Source organism: Macaca mulatta, chromosome 6 (assembly GCF_049350105.2).
Source record: "Macaca mulatta isolate MMU2019108-1 chromosome 6, T2T-MMU8v2.0, whole genome shotgun sequence".
Lineage (NCBI taxonomy): Eukaryota > Metazoa > Chordata > Mammalia > Primates > Cercopithecidae > Macaca > Macaca mulatta.
This window is the reverse complement of record NC_133411.1, coordinates 91434109-91448093: the sequence shown is the minus strand read 5'-3', so window position 1 is coordinate 91448093 and position 13985 is coordinate 91434109.

The following is a 13985-nucleotide window of genomic DNA, read 5'->3' as shown; positions in this document are numbered from 1 at the left end:
TATCTATTAACATTATAATAATATTTACAACCCTTATAGATACCTTACTGTGTATTGAGACATAGCCGAAAATTGTATACTTATTTTCTTACGGATTCCTTATAATTAAGATGAGAATAATAGGAATAGGGAAATAGAATGCAGAGCTTTTTGAGTCTCAGATGTTGTCTTATGGAGTCCTGAGATAACAGGCAATCTATCCTAGCAACAAATCCAAGACCACCCTATTACCTGCCTTAACAATGTCCTTACTAGAGAAGATTTCTCTCAAGCTGTGTATGTGGCTACCTTATTTCTCATAAGAAATAATTTCTAACATTTTGGAATTCTCTCTGCAATACTTTACATAGACCCTATTTAAATCTATTACTAAAATATAGTGACAAGATTTAATATAGGTTACAGATAAAACTCCTTAATTATGGTGATTCATTTATATACTTGAACCATTCCTGCAGTTTACACACGGATAAATGGACTCATCTGCAGAAGTAATCAGGTCACAAAATTATTGAAGAAAAATAATTCAAAATGAACAGCAGTTTGTGCCTGATAACCCTGCGTTTTTTTCTCTTTCATGGTTTGTTTTTTTGAACATTTTAAAATATTTTACCCTTGTTAATATATTTAGAATTGTTCACGTCTAGGTAATATGGCACATTTTTTATGTGCTCCTAGAAATTTAAAGTATTGTGAAACATTCATCTTGTGGAATATAATTAGTTTCAAAATAAACCTAATGTACAGTAACAGTCTACAATATAATGTGAATGTAGACAACAACATATTAAGTGACAATATACACATAATTACATACAATATGATATACATTTTATAAATTATAAAAAATTTTAATGCATATACTCTTTAGAGATAAAATAATATAAACAATAAGGCTGGGTAATCATGAAGACTGAATTTAGGATGTTGGTTATCTTAAAGGAAGAGGCAAGGATTTGAGATAAGGACAGACCACAGAGGGAGATTTTTGAGATCTTTATTTCTGGTTTTGTAGGTAGATTCCTACGTTCTTATTAAAATACGAACGTATAATTATATACATATTCATACTTATGTAAAATAAATAAAAAGAGGGTTTTATGTAGATTCATGATCAGAGTGTGTTGTGAGGCAAAAATTATGGTGAATCTAACTGTATCTTAACAGAAAAATAAATATGAGTTAATGAGATTAAATTCCAGCTCAGCAAATTTCTAGCTGGGATTTCTTGAGCAAGTAACTTAATACTTCTCACCCTAATTCACTTTATGCATACATGTGTGTGTTGATCAATAATACTTTTGTCTCCAGGGAGTGTTGAGAATTAAATGATGCACTTATTCTGCTTCCTGGTTAGAGTAACAAAGGTTATTTTATTTTTCTTTCTAAGGAATCAAAGTTACTCAATTTTGCACTAAAATTACTGAAAAGACATTTGTGACTAAAATTTCACAAATTTTAATAATTTATTCACAGTTGTGTTTGCTACATTTCTATGAGTTGTTATTACACTACATTCTTTACGATACACGATTTTTCTTGCTCACTTTGCCAGCAAGGGAACTCCAGCCAGCAACACTTCAGCTCAGGCCTCACTCAGGCATGCTACCTGCCGCAAGAGGTGGCCCACCCACTTGTCCTGCCAGGCCTCACCTGGCTGCTGCACCGGCTCATCTTGTGGCCAGGCTGCACATGCCCCAGCCACCTATATTATAACTCGTACCCACTTTCGGCAGTTCCTGGGTCCAAGAAGAAAGAGAATACATTGACAACTGAAGGGTGAGGAGGGTGGATAATTTTATTGAGTGATGGAACAGCTCTTGGTGGATAGGGAATGCAGAAATAGCTTATCTCCCATTGTGACTGAGTCTGGGGCTTTTATGGGCTCAGAATAGGGGAGTGCATGCTGATTGCTTTTAGTATGCAAAAAAGGTTAAAACAAAGGCACCCCCCAAAGGTGGGCACAATAGTGTAAAAACCAATTAGGGAAAGGTAGGTATATGTAAAATAGGTGAAGGGTGGGGATCAATCAGAGGAAAGCATGGCGAACAGGTAGACAGGTTCTCAATCTGGTCTGTGCATTTGGCTTGTAGCTTGGCTTTCAGGTTTTAAACTGTCTTTGGCTTGGAGGTGGGGTTTCACCAGAGACCCACCCCTCTCTGCCTAGGTATTTGTCTGCTTCCTGCTGCTATTACTTGCAAAAATATATAATATTACAAGCAAATGTATAAAAATAATTTATCACATAAAATGAAGATGTGAAAAATAGTAATTAGGCTCTAAGAAGTTAAAACCTGACACTAGGTGCCAAGAAGTTAAAATAAATTATCATTCTTTGGTGAACCTTAGCCCTTTTAAATACCTTATGTTTTTGCTACCCTGTTACTAATTAGCTCACTTATATTGAATCCAAATAAGCTTATATTTCCTGAGCAGATTTCCACATTCTGGAAATATCTTTTACCATCTCAATTGAAATAACCCGTTTCTGCATAAATTTCTATATATACTTAGGTGTCTTGCAAGAAACAGTGATAAAATAATTCATGCCAAAGCACATAAGGTGTTGGTACCTTTGTGTTTTACTTCCATAGGTAAAACATTTCTATTTCAACCAAAGACTTATGATATTACAGTCATAGTATGGGAGCAAGTGTATTGTCATATCACAGAAAATGAGTATTCAACTATTTTGACTTGAGATATTCTTGAAATTTTCTCCAATAACAAAGCATTAGTTTTATAATGTGAGGGGAAAGGTGTTTTTGTTTCATTTATTTCTATAGAATCATTCAGGCTTCACCTAACTTCTTTAATAATATCTTTGGAAATACATTCTTTGAAAACTAGCTATAATTTGTGTAGCCAGTCAAAAAGAAATCAAGATTTAATATTGTGTTTCCTAAATTTCAGAGTCAGATTGATACTATAAGAAGCCTATAGAAATACCTCTGCACATTTATTAGAATATATAGATCAATACTGTGGGTTCAATACAACAGAAAACAGCTCTGAAGCAGTGGTGAGTATTCATATACAAATCTTATTCTCAAATTGTCTCTAGCCTATCTTATCCAGAAGAGCTTATGTTTGGATTACAAATTCTATACCTCTTCTATTTTCTAGTATTTGAATCCTTGGATGTATATATACAAATATATGTGCATTCGTATGTGTGTGTATGGGGGTGTGTGTGTGTGTGTGCATATATATATAAAATATATATTTGGGGGTAGAATCAGTAGTATTGACACTTTCTAAGGAAAGTCTTTAATCCTGGTATTAATATTTATTTTTGCAACAAATATTCGATGGTTCCTAATTTTAAGGGTATAATATCCAAAGACTAAAGCTCTATGTCAAATATATACAGTTTAAATTTAATAGAATGCTTTGCCCATCTGATTCAAGCTTTTTTTGTAAGTGTTTTTCAGGGAGTATCACATTGAATTTTTTAAAAGTCAATGAAATTGTTGCTATTATTTTTACTCCACGTCACAAATGGAGTAAATAAGCCAGAGATTTTAAATCATCTGCCCAAGGTCACACAGTAAGTCAATAGCTGGGCTTGGAACCCAACTGCTAACTCCAATCCATCATGTTTTCTACTTACACACTATTGTTGTGTATGGGGAATGATAAATGAGAATTTCTGATAACCAGAGCTCTAAATTTTAATGGCTAGAGATGACACACCAGTTGGCCTGTTAAGATATGGCTCTATTGAGAAGGTTTCATTTGAAGCACAAATAGAACATAGACATGTTGCCAGAGTAGTGACAATATGTTAAAATTATCCACAAGAGAGTACTGCTGAATGGCCAGCTACCATTTATTCATTTCTTTATTATTTTAACAAAGCTTCGTTGAACATTTACTATGTGCAAGGGCTTTTTAAAATTTAATACGTAGTACTAGGTACAAAAAATTATTATAGTATCACTGTTCCAGATCATATATACAGGTGAAGAAAGCAGGATGAATCATAAATTAAAAAAAATTACACATATAAAAAGTGGCAGAGGCTATCCAATTCAAAATAGATACTATGACTTATAAGAATACAAGCATGATGATGAGACAGACATTATTAGTAAGGCATTTCTAGTATTCAACCATCATCTACTTTTCTTCTTCCTGGTCACAGAAATAACAATGTTCTCAGTGCTCTTGTAGTTAAAATAATTAAATTAATTATATTTTATGGATGATAATCAGAAGTGATCCATGCAACTTCTGAGACAAAAAATAGAATAACTGTGACTTCTACATTGTCCTTCTTTCCCAGCCATGGGAACAAAGACTCAGGGTGAGATGGCAGCACCTAGAGTACCAAAGGAGGTTGGATAGCAGTCAGAAGGCAGCCATACAAGAGAGTTACTCAAACTTATCATGAACACTGAACGAGAATAAACTTGCTATATTAAATTGCTGAGATTTTGAAGTTGATATTTACTGCAGCATAATCTAGCTTAACCAGACTAATGCAATGATTACCCTTGTCTTTTGGAAAATCATGCCTGAAAGGAAGATGTTGTAAAATTAACTGCAGGTCATGTATAATGAGCTAAGGAACTTGGTCTTCATTTTCTAATAATGATTTGCATATATTTGACTAAATTTTTGGGGCCAAGCAGTCATCTCTAAAATCACAAAATTGTATTAGTTATATTTTTCACTTTTAATAGTTCATGACTATATAACGTATAACTTTGAAAAGTTTACAATGGTAGTTATATGAAAAATATTTTTGACAGAATTGATATGGCATCTCCCCCTCAAGATGGTAAAGAACATAAAAGATATTACCTGACTTGGACAGCTAAAATGCTGGGGCAAAAGAAGGTATACCAAAGGGCTTCTTCTTTGCAGTGTGTCCTTACTCCTTAGTTCAAATAAAAAATTAATATTTAGTTTGAAACACAAACATTTTTTGTTAAATCTATTGCATTTTTCCCTCAAGATATAGCAAATATATTAAATTACTTGCTACTCAAAGCATATGGTAATAGCTTATATTCACTTATTAAACATGCATAATAGCTTATCTAGATCTTCCAGTAAAGCCTTCTTACAATATGCTTTATAATTTACTTTATATGTATTTTAAATGAGTAGCTGAATCTATTAAATTTTGTTACATTATGATAGAATTTTATAGATGCTTCTATATTATGAGTTACCAAAATATTTTGCATACTTTAATTCCAGAAAGTTCCCTTCAGTAACTCCATTATCTATTTCATAAGTATAATGAATACAGTAAATGTCAAGTAAAATATTTTTTTCATAAATGAATTAGCCAAACTCTCTTCCTTTCCTGGGAAAAGAGAAGACTCACATTTTTCAAGTAAGAGGAAAAGAAACAATATTCTGTTTATCCCCATCTCTGCTTCAAAAAGATATGAGAGTCATGACCATGCAGGTTCAGAATTTCAGGGTGATAGGACTCTGTGGGCCCAAGAAAGTGGAGACAGTAAAATTAACTGTCTAGAACTGTGACCTCTTTTCAGCTGATAGCAGTAATTACCAGAAAAGCCCCACCTCCCCTGGCTCTTCTTCTGCATAAAATGTCTCCAGATTATACCTATAAAGAAATAAATATGATCAATTTATTACAATCTTTCTTTACTGTAATATGCAATAGAAAGTGCAGTTAGGCATTTCCATATGCAGCCTTGAAGCAATTTAGCTCCTTTTCAAACAAACAAAGTTTAGTCCGAAATTTTCTTGTCAAGTCTATAAATGAATACTTGCTCCCTGTAATATTTTTTCAAAGACTTAAAATAATAAAGGAAATATTTTGTTCATTAACTAAAGTTATTTGTAAATATTATTTCCAAGTTACTTTTTATTTATTTTACATTTGACCATAAATTACAAATAATAAGAACTGCATCCCTATGTTCTCACTGTGAAATCTTTGAAGTTTATATTTAACGATTGATCCTCTTGTTCTTCAAGTTGAAAAAGGCAACAAATTATGAGAAATTTTCCACCTGTGTCTCTCTTTGTTGAAACAGATATCTGTCTTTATTCATCTGAAGCTGAATTAATGTATATGATGGAGATATTGTGATGTGTGTGTGTGTGTGTGTATATGTGTGTGTGTGTGTGATATATGTGTGGTGAAGGGGGGGCTGCTCAAGTAGAGCTAAATCACTTTTCTCTTTGGCTTTCAGAAAACTAGACCAAGAAAGAATCTGATAACTTCTCCCAGTTTATATCTCCAAACAGGTACAAGCCCTAGAGAAGATAGCAACCCCACATAACACTGTTACTCTCCTCATTCTCAGAGAGAATGAAACTAGTCTTTCATAAATATAAGTTAGTAACAGAATAACAGGTGTCTAGACTGGTGTAGCCAATAAGTGCTGTTTAGGTTGCAAACCAAACTAAGTCACAAAGTATCTTATCTCTTTCCTTGGCTAAGAAACCTGTTATGACGAACCCTGTTATTTAGAAAATGAATAAATTAATGCTGTTCTTCTAAATTATATGGATGTGACAATATATTAATTATATTAATTTCACAGTTATGCCTAAAGCAAAATATTATTTACATAAAGGTCTAAAGTGAAAGTCAAAGGCTTGAATGTGTTCAGCAAGCGTAAAGATTACTTTTAAGCCTCTATATTGCTAGTTACATTTGTAGACTTTACTATAATTTCCCAGGAAATTATAAGGAAATTTAATAAAGTCATATGTAAGAACAGATGCTTTATGAAATATTAGCTATTTTATTTTGTTAGTAGTATTCATGTTTAGTTTCTCTCTTTAGAGGACTATGCAAATGATGAAAAATATTATATCATAGTGGATGGATTTCCAGATATTAAGATATTATTCTTTTACCCTGACTCATGAAAGTTTAATTTAATTTTAGAAGTATTACATCTAAACAACAAAGTTTTTCATGCTTTTTGCTTTTTCACCAAGTTAGCAACATTTTCAATAAAACCAAATTTGTATTTTGAATGGCTATCTTGAAGAAAATTAGCAAAAATGCACCCTCCTAAATATTTTGTAAATTGATTTATGCATATTCTAATTCTTTGATCTGTGGATTGGGGAGCATTTCTATTTCTGAATGAGATGAACATCTATTGTAAGCAAAGAATTAATGAGGGTTGGGACAAGGGATGCCAGGCTTAAATTGACCTAGTATCTTTGTGTCCTATACAAATTCAAAATAGAATTGGGCAGTGAAATACATGTCTGAAATAGAGGAATGTCAGAGTCTTCAATTTATTTTAGTCTCCCGGCCAGATAAATTATGATTTTCTTTTATGGTTGATAATATTTACCATATGTTCAAAGATGATAACTTTTTCCTTCTTTACCCTCTTTTATTCCCTTTTTTGGTAAATGTATTAAGTTTTCTATAAGATTGCTCAAATGATATTGCCAGATATATCCCTCAGCTTGCCTCCACAGCTTAGTAGTAGATGATGTACTTGGTCCTTCCAGCTAAAAGAGCACCTAACATTAGGCCTGATATTGAAGGGGTCACCTCCCGGGACTCAAGAGAAACACACACAAAGTACGTTGAAAGTCTATTCAGGGAAGATTGCCAGGAGGTAGTAAAAGGTAGAAAAGCAAAGGATTGGAAGGGTTTTATTTATTTATTTATTTATTTTGAAAATATTTATCTTTGTAGATTGGAAAACTGTCTTTAACCCTCTTTCAATTTTTTTTTTCTTTAGCACTTAGAACAATAGAGATTTCATCAGAGCTAAAGAATACTAATTGATTAAATTCAGTGTATGATTTTAAATAACTATTCAGTCAGTCCTATAGTATGCAAATTTCACGGCAGGAAAAAAGTGATGCATGTGTTCAGAATACTGCTACATAAATTGACTTAAATATCCTCATCTTTAGAAATATTCTACTTTAAAGTAAGACATACAAATAATATTATAGATTTTTCCCTCTTCAAGCAAAAGTGATATTCTGGTTTATATCAGTGATGAACCATGATGCTCAATGCCTGGAAAGAATGTATTTACCCAGGTCATAAAAAGAGTACTCATCACTTGGATTGTTAATACTCATTCTGTGACAATGTTACTGTAATTTTTAAAAAATAGTTTCATAATGTAATTGATATTTTAATGTAAAATGCTTCTACCAATTTTTCATTAAAAAACGTGCAGTCTTTTCTTAATTAACACAGGTTAAAATTGTTTTCTCATTTGATATCGTGGGCCCCCTCAACCTGTATGACTGAGTACAATTGCACAGGAGAGTTTAGTGCTGAAGTGGCATAAAAGGAGTTTTGGTTTACTTCAGTAGTATGTAGACAATGAGTTTAAGAAGCACATAGTTAACCTATGTAAATCACAAAGCAAACTAAAAAATTTATGTTAACTTCCTGGTGGAACTTGCTAATTCAATGGAAATATAATTATATTTATAGAAAGAGACACATTTGTAGTTATCCAAAGTTTATTATAATATTAACATCATTTTAAGATTATTTTAGCAAAAGAAAAATATGAAAAATACTTGTTTATTCAGGAAGATACGTATGATTCCAAGTTCAGTGCTTTGTAACTTCTTCTTCTGGCCCCAATTTTCTGATAAATACTATACTATCCTTTCAGCTATAAGGGTAGCACACTGAGGTGTAGTTTTTGATGTTGTGCAGTGGTATCATCTCAAGTGTAGATGGAAAAGAGGGGCTTGAAATAGACCAAAAAAAAAAAAGAAGAAGAAGAAGAAGAAAGATCCATAGATACTTCTGTTTTTAGAATCTCACTTTTACCTGGCCAACATGGCGAAACCCCGTCTCTATTAGCCAGACGTGGTGGTGCATGCCTGTAGTCCCAGCTACTCGGGAGGCTGAGGCAGGAGAATCGCTTGAACACAGGAGGCAGAGGTTGCAGTGAGCTGAGATCGCACCACTGCACTCCAGCCTGGGCAACAGAGTGAGAATCCATCTCAAAAAAAAAAAAAAAAAAAAAAAAAAAAAAAAAACCCAGGAATCTCACTTTTAAAAAAGGATAAATCTTTAAGTATTTAAAATTTGTATGATTCTTTTATAAAAGACACTACCATATGAATGTTTAAACACAAAAATGAATACAACCAGATTAATCTTTGCAGAAAGAGATCTGAGATCTTTAAAATGTACGTTATTCAATCAATGTACATTTCATATGACACTTCATAAGAGTGTGTCTGGCACATTCTCATGTAGAATGTTCTTTTATTTGTTTGGACCTAGTTGTCTAGTGTATAAATTTTCTATTGTTATGTAATAAATCAGCACAAATTTTGCAGCTTAAAACAACACAAATTTTTTGTCTTATAGTTTCTATAGGTCAGGAATTCAAGTAGTTATCTGTGCCTGTGGCTTAGGTGTCACTAAACTGATTGAGATGTTGTAGCTAAGGCTAAGATTCCCCTCTGTGGTTCACCGTCCTTTCTCAATTGTTAGTGAAATACATCTGATTTCCCCAATCTTACACTGAAAGCCTAACCTTTCTCAGATGATCAAGCCTGCCCATATTAAGCAATGAAGATTGGTAGATAAAAAAAAGTCTAGGTCTTCATATTCTTAGCTCTTTCACCTAAATTTTACTTTTCCTTGATCTAGCTCATCACTCCAAAGATCCTTTTATATTTTTTCTCCTATTCAATACCTTAAAAACCTTTTTGTGTCTCATAATAATTTGCATATCAATGACTGTGCTACTTGTCAATACTAACCTGCAACATAATAGTGACTTAAACAATATAGAGGTTGATTTCTTTTTTCACACACATACAAAAAAAGGCTAGAGATTAGTTATTTACCACGGAGATTACGGATTTTTACACCTTAAGCATCCAGACTCCGCTAACCTTTCTGCATTATTATTCCTATTGCCCACCTAGAATACTATTTCAGAGTCATGGAAGCAAACACCGACTTCAAAGGGAATTCCTAGCACCACTGCTGAGTAAATTCCCAACAAATGGCTGTTGAATGAATGCCTATATAATTGAATATAGAGAAAGACTGAAAAAGTCAATAGTGTTCTTGAAGTACTTAACTAAATATTAATATCAGATAGCACTGACACTGACATATACTTGATTTTTAAAAATAAACTAGTTTTGATATATTAATAAACATATCCAAAGTATAAAACTGTCATGCTTTGCAGATTGAAAAAAATAGTCTTTTGTTCAATTAGTAGTCATAGTTCTAAGAGATGATTGTTCTCTGCATTTTCATTTTTTTTCAAACTGTTAATAATATATCAGTATCGGATAAAGATATCCTCATTAAAGTAGATGAGTGAGTATAAATTACACGTCCCATATTTTTAGCTATTGTCTTTTGTAGTCTTAATTTACAATTACTATCATGACTCATGATACCAATGCTACATATATAAGTTAAATAGTCACAGATAGTAGGCACTGATTTTTAAACTTATTTTCTAGTTTGGATTTTACATCTCTGTTTTATATTCTATAAACCAAAAAATAATAATAATAATTTGACTGTTGAAAAGTTTGTAGATCAATACAATCATTTTAAGGATATAAAAAAGCCTTCAAGTCAGATATATTTTATTTAACTTAAATATATGTATTTTTATATAGTACATATATAACCTTTCGAATTTTCAAGATAATGTAGGAAAACTCCTTAATTTCATATTTCATCTGGATTTGCATAATATTAACAGAATAAAGAAAGCAAGTCTGAATCTTTTGCCTTTCCAATTATAACACCATTTAGACAATATTTGTAGGAATGGCTACAAAAATAATCTATCTTTCCTAGAAATACTGTAAACTCTATACAGTACCAGAAAACATGAAAGTGAGGCTTCGTCTACTACCCTGGGTATTTCAGGAAGTTTATTTAGTATTTTATTGTATCATGTACATGTTGAGAATCTATGCTTAAAATGGCCACATTTTAATTTCATATTTCTTCCTTTCTAATATGAGAATCAAAAATAAAATATCCAGAGGAAAACAAAGACGAAAGAGAAAAGACAGTAAAAGAAATACTATTTGACAAAATAATCGCTTTTTCTAAAGAAAAAAAGCCCAGCTTGTATATAAGTACAATTTGAAACAAATCTTGATGAGTTGGCATTTGAGGAAATATTTTTGTCATTGTAGAAACTAATTGCATATGTTGAATCACACTTTAGAATATAAAAATTACTTTGTTAAAAATGTAATATACACAATTATATTTTACAATGCACTTTTTGGCATATTACACAAAATAAAACACTGTTCAAAATTTATAGAAAACTAAGGTAGATTTTTTTTTAAAAAAGGTCTTAGGAAAAATACCAGTTTTTAAATAGGAAATTTTGGGGAAAAGCCAAGGACTTTAAAGTGCTAAAAAGTGACTGAAATCACCATACCCACATACTAAGCAAGACATGAGAAACTTGTGTTTTTGTCAAATAAAGCTCTCATAGGGATTATGTTATCCAATCTGCTTTGTATTGTCTAGCTGCCAGATTTTTATTTCAATAGCCAATTGGTTCGAATTGAAAGATGTCCTTAGCTTTCTATTCTAGCCTGTGGGTTAATTTAGTTTGTTATGAATCTATACAGAGCTGTACTATTCACAATCCTTTATATTCACAACTTTGATTTATGATTTGAATTAGAATGTGAAATGGGAAAGGCTTCCACACAAATTCAGAGTCTGAATGCTGTAGGAACAGCTCAGTCAAGCACTAGAACTTGCACTTTCAAAATAGTCATCAAAATGCCAATTATTCCATGCAATAAACAGCAAGCAGAGACAGGAAAATTATTCATATGAGAAGCAAATCTGATGAAAGTCAATTTACAGAATAGAACGATAAAAAAATCTGCAATACACTTTTATACAAATTCCTCAGTAGATTAATATATTCTGTAGTTCATACAAATATACATTTTTCATCATTCAAAAACCACTTTGACAACAAAACCAATCAAGCCTTTTGAAGGTTTTCATTCTCTTTCTGGGGTTCAAGACTTTTTGTTATCCACCCAGCTATTTTTGTTTCCCATCGTAAACTCTTTTATAAATGTGCCTAGAATATTCACTTCTTCATTCTCACTGCTACATCATCACAACCTATTTCCCACATGTAGGCATACCTTTCTTCACGTATTTGCTTATATACACCATTGTACACTTTGAACTTTGTGAAAGTTTGTTAATAAATAACCCTAGGCTGGCGCAGTGGTTCATGCTTGTAATCCCAGTACTTTGGGAGGCGGAGAAGATGAATCACCTGAGGTCAAGAGTTTGAGACCAGCCTGGCCAACGTGGTGAAACTTTGTCTCTACTAAAAATATAACAATTAGCCAGGTGCGGTGGCAGGCACATGTAATCCCAGCTACCCGGGGGAGGCTGAGGCAGGAGAATCTCTTGAACCCAGGAGGCAGAGGTTGCAGTGAACTGAGATCATGTCATTGCACTCCAGTTGGGGGAACAAGAGTGAAACTCCATCTCCAGATAAATAAATAAATAAATAAATAAATAAATAAATAAATAATAACCCTAGAAAATTAATGTCTTTTTGGCACTACAATATTTTGTCAGAAGACATTCTGTATGTCTTTGATAACTTGTATATCCCTACCAAATGCATTTTCTTTTCTATGTATGTATTAATGTGTAGATTTTTTAATCAGTCATAAAATGTAGATAATTTTGGTAATAAAGAACATTTGTCTAGTTACAGCTCCCACCAAAGAATTCACTAGAACTCTCTGTCTCTCTTTGAAGCCCCACTTTTTCCCATTCCCAAATATTTCCAGAATTTATCAAGATCTGTCTAATCAACACCTGTAAACAAATTTTCTTAAATGTGTTTGATTTTTGATAATTTCCTCTTTTGCTCTAGCTGTGGGGTTTTATGCAGTCATAGAGAGGTACCTTCAGTGCTGTTTGTCCCTGTCATAACAAGAACATCATCTCCCTTCACCTTTGAAGCCACCAGTGCTACTTTTCACCTTTCGTGTCAATCCATGCTAATTCCCAAAAGCCACTTAAAGCAAAAGGCACTCACTGAAATTGCTGTTACTTCCAAAATGTACTAGCTGAAAATGCAAGCATTACTCTGCAAAATTATCACAGATTATGGCCACCAGTTTTAAAACCAATGTGGGCATTAATACTACTAGTTCTGTCTGTTGCTTGTATTGATTCAGAGTAAATTGAAGTGTGCTAATGCTAGGCAACACTTAATCCTGTCTGATGAAGAAAGAGCAATCCTTAAATTTCACCTTTGTTCTACAGTGTTGTAGCAATTAGGATTCATATTTGCAAGCAATAAAGGCTGGCTAGGTGATTAAACAGAAAAAGGACATGAGGGTAGCTCACAGATTTGTTGAGAGGCTTGGAGAGCAAGGCTCAAAGCTACATTTCCAGAAATATTCCAAAGCAGTGTTAAAAATTTATCTTAGAAAAATTTTGCTACTGCTGCTGAGTAGAACTAGATACTGGAGTTTCATTGCTTTTATTTACGTAAAAGCAACCAGACTTTGCTGCTACTACTACTGTGAGGAGAAAGAGAAAGAGAGAGAGAGACAAAGACAGAGAGAACCAGACAGAGAGAGAGAGATCTGCATCTCTCATTCCTGTGTGAGTCTGATACACATATGTTTGATTAATAGAGCTTAGGTCATGTGCAATGGAAGCTAGGAGAGTGAATTCACAGAATATTTTTAGCTTTTATAGATAAAAGTAGTTATTGCTTCCTCAGCAAGACTCATCAACTTGAATGTTCCCAAACACCAAAAAACCTTCAAAGTTGGGTGGCTGAAATAAATAACAAATATATACAGATATATGTAAAATGTATTTTTTTGTCGGCCTCCTCTGTGCCTCAATGTTTCACAGGGATAAAATGCAACCACACTTATTTCCACCTAGACTTGAGAAAAGTTTTTTGTTTATAATAGAAGAGAAGATAATCTGAGTTATAAGCTCAATATTTTGCTCAAAATCACCTATT